The sequence below is a fragment of the Myotis nattereri genome, assembly GCF_964212035.1.
Source record: "Myotis nattereri genome assembly, chromosome: 1".
NCBI classification, from domain to species: domain Eukaryota; kingdom Metazoa; phylum Chordata; class Mammalia; order Chiroptera; family Vespertilionidae; genus Myotis; species Myotis nattereri.
The window spans coordinates 166112006-166119393 of NC_138075.1; positions in this window are offsets into that span (position 1 = coordinate 166112006).

Below are 7388 nucleotides of genomic sequence, written 5' to 3' on the forward strand. Positions count from 1 at the left end.
CACAGTGAAGTGAAGATGATGAATCACATCATCATTCCTGACCAATCAAGCAGAGAAAAGGGCCAGAGCAGGAAGGAATTTTTTAGACATTTTTATTTATCTTTTTAAAATTATTATTATTCACATTGCACTTATTTTGAAAAATGTCACAGGGCTCCTCTTAACTTTCCACCTCTAAGGACAACTTTGTTTCTGGTTCCTTTGCCAAATTTATCTCCAAGCTACTACAGAGAAGCAAACACACAATATCAAAGCACAAATATAAGATTGATGGGGAGCATAAGACATTTTGGGGGGCATGCAATATTCCATAACGAGATCACCTTTTCACATTCCTAACAATGCTGAAAATTTCTAATGTTTGACAGAATGGCAATGCTTTGAATGTGTTCCTTTCCTTTTCTATAAAGCAGACATTTTACTTAAAAAATAAATTGGAAAATTATCACTTTACAACCAACATCAGAGCTACTACAAGTGAACTTATGTCAGACAAAGAGATTTTCTGTTCAATAGCATTATACGGTCTGGACAAATATAATGTTGTCACTACTTTTGTATTAAGTAAACCTACCTGATTAGAAAAAAATTAAAGTTTATTTGGGAAAATTTTTTAAATGTATTTTTATTGATTTCAGAGAGGAAGTGAGAGGGAGAGAGAGAGTAAGAAACATCAATGATGAGAGAGAATCATTGATCGGCTGCCTCCTGCATGCCCCCTATTGGGGATCAAGCCTGAAACCTGGGCATGTGCCCTTGACCCGAATCAAACCTGGGACTCTCCAGTCCACAGGCAGATGCTATATCCACTGAGCCAAACCAGCTAGAGCTAGGCAAATTTTTAAATCTTAAGCATATTTTTACAAACTAGAGGCCCCATGCACAAAATTCGTGCACTTGGGGCTTGGGGGGGGGGGCCCCTCAGCCCAGCCTACACCCTCTCATAGTCCCAGAGCAGGCCTAAGCTGGCAGTTAGACAACCTTAGCACTGCCGCAGAGGCAGAAGAGGCTCCTGCTACTGCCCCTGTGCTTGCCAGCCATGAGCCCAGCTTCTGGCTGAGTGGTGCTACCCCTGTGGGAGTGCACTGACCACCAGGCGCAGCTCCTGCATTGAGTGTCTGCCCCCTGATGGTCAGTGTGCATCATAGTGAACGGTCAGTCTGCTGTTTGGTCAATTTGCATATTAGCCTTTTATTATATAGGATGACATTTGAATGAAGTATTACTTGATAAACATAAGTGAATACCAACCACACAAGTGATGAATTTGGGAATGATATCCTTCCAAGGGAACTAGTTAGGGCTTATTTGGTGGCAAGCTGGGCATGAACCAAGGAGGACGTTCTGAAAGCATTTAAGCTATAGGCAAAAACAGATGTCTCAGAAACAGGTAATAAATGACAGGTAATAAGACAGGCACAGAAACAGCTTTGCTTCAGAAGGGTCTTCCATTTGGCACTGAGTTGAGGTTAATGTAGACAGTATCAGTCATCAAGCAAGACTGGAAGCAGAGAGAGGAGTCAGTGAAATGAACAGTTGTCTCCACTACACTTTATTTGTAAAAGGCAGCCTTGGTCTCTTCATTCAACAGCTATTGAGTTTCTGTGTCAGAAAGAAAGAAAGAAATGGAGAGGGGATCAATGTGTAATGTGCTATGGTTTCTGCCATCAGAGAATTCACAATGAATCACAGAAGTACATGAATGGTTTTCTCCATATGACTTTTGAACTATTTTCCCCATGTTGTAGGTTTGAATATATCCTCTGTACTTCTCAATACCAACCCAGTCTCAAAGTTTTCATCCTTTCCTCTTTCCTATCAAACTAAGTACTCATTTCTATGATAATCAGGACCCTCTTCAATATGGTCAAATAATTCATTTCCCAACAATATTCTGGGCAAATGTTCAAACTGTATGGCTTGCTCTTTCCTATTTTTTTTTAAATTCTATTTCTTCTAATAGAATACCTTTCCCTGACTTAATTTCTCTCATTTCAATAGCCCCTTTCCCATATCTCACCTATTGATTTTATGTGGTTTTAGTACTATTTTAATACTTTATAATACATTTAAATATATTCATGTTAGCTTTGCTTCATATGTTTTTTTCTGTTAAACCTGGAAATCATGCACAACACCTAGACGCATTGTTCATCTGAAGGACAAGGGCCTTTTCCCATTGGTTTCCTCTCCCATTTTAGTGTTGCCATTAGGGATATCAATTCTTCATCATTTCAGGCTGAGCTTGAGCCCAGATTCAGTGGGCACAGCACTGGAGAAGACCCTGAGTGCAAACCAGAGAAGCCAGTAGTATGACATTGAGATGGAACAAGATCAGCACACAGTGAGTCTAAGGTCCTCCCGACTGATCCACAGATATGATCAAAACAGAGACAAGGCTGCCTACTGAGATGCGTCAGCTCAGAATGGATTGGGAAGACGTTCCTTCCTTTATTGACTTACTGTAAGCAATTTACTTGTGCACAGACTGTGTTCATTCATTTTCACGTATTTTCTCTCTCAGCTTTTTCTTATGGGGCTATATTTATGCTTCGTGGTCACCAACATATATTTTAATATATTATTCTAGTAATGTAGAAAATATTCAATAAAATTATGGAGTTAACTTTCCCAGATGCCTGCAAATGTCTCAGCTGTATGATTCACTATTTATTGAAATTCCAAGGACATACATACATTTTTCTTATTATTCAAAATGATGTTACTAATGGGGATTGTTCTCTCAGTGACTTAAAAGATAGATGTGTGACTAATGGTCCTTCCCATCCTACATAAATGCATACACTGTCCTTCAGTTATGACTTGCCTTGTCTGAGCCAATTTACAACTAAGTCTCTTACACTCACTCTCTTCCCAACATCTTCACTGAAATAAACATCCCATTTTCAATCGCATTGTGTAGGCCTAAATTGATGTGCATTAAATAACAAAAAAATTCCCTTCTAAAGAAAGCGCTCTTTAGCTTCCATTTTTAATGCCTAAAAACATAATCTGTATTCACAAAGCAAAAGATACAAAAGCGGCGGGGTGTTTTCTCTCTTCAAATGCATGGAAAGAGACCAATGTTTTAAAATTGCAAATGCTTTATGTATTACTTATATTACTGTTTATTTTTGTCTGTGCTTTTCCATTAGTTACCATGTTCTTTGATTTATTTTACAAAAAGGTTATTGAAATGAGATTATTTTGGGGGAAAAAAAGTGACAGATCACCTTCCTCTAGAGGTAGTTCTCTCTAGCTTGAATCCTCACCATAGGCATCAGTCCTCTCACTTGTATTTCATCACTTGCCAAGTCCTTTGGGTATTTTTTATCACAAATCTCTGGCTGCCATCCTGTCTTTTCTGATTTCATTTCCACCATCTAGCCACATTGTCTTTCTGTATTTATTCAATATATCCCTAGCGAAAGCATTGTACTAGGTGTAATATACTCCTAATAATTGCAGGTATCTACCTGTGAATATCTCTTGCTGCCAGTCTGTAGGACAAATCAGAATTAGGGACCAGGCTGTAGGATGGATGAGAACTAGAAATTCATCAAAACCTCAGACAGTTGCTACTTTTGTCTCAGGGATGCCTCTCCTCTCTGCTCTTCGTTCTGCAACTACTTTGAATTTCTTGTGCAATACTTGTCTCTACCCCTTTAAGTGCTCATGTTTAAACATGGACAACCAACTGCTGCCAAATTTATGTGTTAAAACTAAATGACTGCCACAATAGATGATTAACACGTTAATGTGAACTCCTCACACTCACACTTACTCATTGAGGCTTAGCAGTCCTGGATCTCAGCCATCCAGTGACTTTTAAAATGGCAATTAGCTAAGAATGTACATATTAGCACTGCCTGATGGAAACGTAAAATAAAGCTTCAGAATCTCCCTCCCTCCTCAGTTAATATCTGTGGATTGTAATGCTATGCTGAACACGAAAACCTAGAAGTTGTTGTCCACTCAAGGGATTGACGTAATCAGGAACATCACAATAAATCAAAAGGAAAGACAGCATGTAAGGCTTAGGCAAAATGTTCTTGGAGAGAAGGAGCCTCACAGTGCCTGTCTTTGAAACCCTGCTCCTTTAAAAAAAAAAAAATATATTTGATTTTTTACAGAGAGGAAGGGAGAAGGATAGAGAGCTAGAAACATTGATGAGAGAGAAACATCGATCAGCTGCCTCCTGCACACTCCCTGCTGGAGATGTGCCCACAACCAAGGTACATGCCCTTGACCAGAATTGAAACTGGGACCCTTGAGTCCGCAGGCCGATGCTCTATCCACTGAGCCAAACCGGTTAGGTTGAAACCCTGCTTCCTCAGCAGCAGCTCACACTTTGTTTGCGTTGTAAGTGCTGATGAGTAAGATCTCAGGGAAAGGGCTCACAGCAACCCAGGCAAGGAGGAGGGCGAAGCCAGGACAGAATCTCGCTGGCATGACAGCCAACAGCTTTTCAGAGAATTCAGTATCTAGAGGAGAGGCCTTCACACTGAAACAATTCTTCCCCTGGCATTTTAGGGGAACCTTTCTGCTCAAAAGGAGACACAGGTGGTCAACTGAGCTTACCTGGTGTCAATAATTGTTGGCCACACTGGGCACAAAGACAGGAAGAGTGGTTGAGGCATTTACTGTGCATCACATCTAAGGGGGTTCTATTCAAATGATTTTGTTCAAATACAAAATTCTGAGACTTTCAAAGAGCTCTCTCTCTCTCTCTCTCTCTCTCTCTCTCTCACACACACACACACACACACACACACACACACACACACACACACGACATAATTAGAACTGCTGAATCTGAGTCACCTCAGTTCTTTGGAAGGTGCATGTACCTGTGGACTGTGATAATACCTTAAGAGTCCCCAGTGGATACAGGATTGATATCATTGTGGGAAAAGGTAAAGTTTGAAATAAACTGCATACTATTTCAGCAAAAAGCCTCTCTCTCTTTGGACATTTCAGGCAGAAGAGAACTGCAGAGCTTGGCCGCCTGGGAATTGGACCCAGACAGCCATGTTTTCCCCCGGGAGCATTCTTTTTACATCTCTTAGTGGGTAGGTGCTGCTCATGGGATGGAGGGGTTTGTGCTCTTGTGCGTGAGTGGCTGTCTGCCCTCAGCCTCTGATCTCCCTGGAAGTCTCAGAGGAAGAACTTACTGTCTCAGCTCTGTTCTTTGAAGTGTCAGGAGAACCCAGTGACTGTAGCTGGAGAGTCACACATCGCAGACGATCAGACCACCCCATCCGTGCCGTGCACTAGACGGCATGGCCTGCAATAATTGCTGTATTTTCCTATTTAAAACGTTTGCTCTAATGAAAAGAACACAGTGGCGATCGCTACTTAAAGAATAGCTTTATGTTTATATTTCATTGCTCATGATCTCAAGTCAACAATTTATATAACCGTTCTTAGCCAGGGAAATAATTTGCTTAATTATGTTTAACACCAAACTATTGTACCTTGGAACATGGTAAAATAATTTCTTAGGAGAGTTTCAAACTGACAGAAGATGTGCATATTCTTTATTCCATAATGCAAGCCCTGCATTAATTGCCTTCTCTAAAGAGCAATTCAGCATCTTTTATGAGCTACATGAGATTCCTCATACAAATAATACAGGCAGGCTTCATCACTCTGCTCCTAGAATGAGGTCACTTTATCAAGATCCTACATGGCAGTGCTTAGTTAACAAATTCTGTCTTTTCAAAAGGCTTTCTCTTCATGGCACCAAAGCTACCCAGCAAACATTTCTCATCACATCTGTCCTGTTCACCACCTGTAGTTTCTTCCACCGGAAGTCAGAGGTGCTTATCAAGGTCACTCGGTTCCAGGACTTGATCCACTCCTGCTCACCTCAAAAACCTGTCCCTTCTCATCAGGGCACTGCACTGAACTGTCATTGGAGGAATCAAGTTCAATGGAAGCCTCTACCACCCTCAGAAGCTGGAAATCGGACACCAATTCTGCTACAGCTGCTGGAATCTCTCCTACTCCTTCCTGGTCTAGATAAAAAATGTTCCACAGAGTTGAGGAAGAAATATTTCCTCTCTCTATCCTAGCTCTTGCTCATGGGTATTCCACAAAAAAAACAGGCTGGGCCCCAAGTGTTAAATAGCTTTTTGTTCATTGCTCAGCTTTTCTAAATTGCTAAATGTTCACACATCACCTCCATGAGCAAGCGTCACTGATTCAGAGCAGAGATGAATGCCTGCCAGTTGCACATTGTGTCTAAAAAGGCAGGGACCTGATGTTCTATCCAGCACTCAGGTGTCAATCAGATCCACTCCACCCACAGCTCAGCAGGGATTATGAAGAGACACACCCTGTTCTATTCAGTCATCCTGTCTCAGTCAGATCTACCCCAGTCGGGCAAACACTTTGTCGCATAACTGGAATTCACTGGGGAAGGGGAGAAGGTGGGGAGAGAGAAGACCCACATTTCTGGAGGCAAAAGGTATTTGAGGGTGAAGGGCACTACCCCAAAACATGTAACAGTAAACATCAAATACCGACAAATATTTGGAGCAAAGAGTGACATCAAGTCCTCCTAGTAATAGATTCTAAGCAATAGGCCACAAACCCAGATAAAAGACCCAATTATGCATGTTTTAACATGCATTTTTTTTTCTAAATGCCTGTTCTCAAGTATTAGAACTAAAATTGTACAGATAACATGCTATTTCTACATTAAAGGAATCCCTGCAATGTAAAATTATCAATTAGTTTTATTTATGTTCCCTGCTTGCCCTGGTAGGTCATTATGTATCTGTGTGAAGAATGTATGAAATAACATAATTTTATGTCTGTTCTATAATGGTGTAAACAAAACCTTTAATTTCTTCTAAATGCACTAGCAATTAAATGGGCTTCCTATTGTACTTCATCTCTTTGTTCATATATAATGTGGAATACACTTAAAATGCCTGTGTGCCCTTTTGTTGAATCCAGAGTTATTCATAATGTGGTTTCATCCTCCTGCTCTGCCCATTAAGAACGGTGTATGCTGTGTGAGGTTACTGAATATCGGAGAAAGAAAAGCTTTATTATTTCTGAAGCTCTGTGAGAGTAACATACATCCTTTAGATCAGTGATCCCCACACCTGGATGATCAACAGAATTTCCTGTAGAGATTTATTATAATTCAATTATCTGGGCTCCATCTTTGGAGATCCTGAATTAGTGGACACCCCACTTTTTTAACTGAGTTAATTCTGAAGTTCACGATTACTGCTCTATCAGAGAGCAATCTCAGAACACAGTAGAGCACCACTCAGGCTGCCTTCAGATCTGAAGATCTATTTCCCCCAACACCTGCCAGTGCTGCTGAAAAAGAGGCCTCATACTGCCTGCCCGCTGGAGAAATGGTCTCA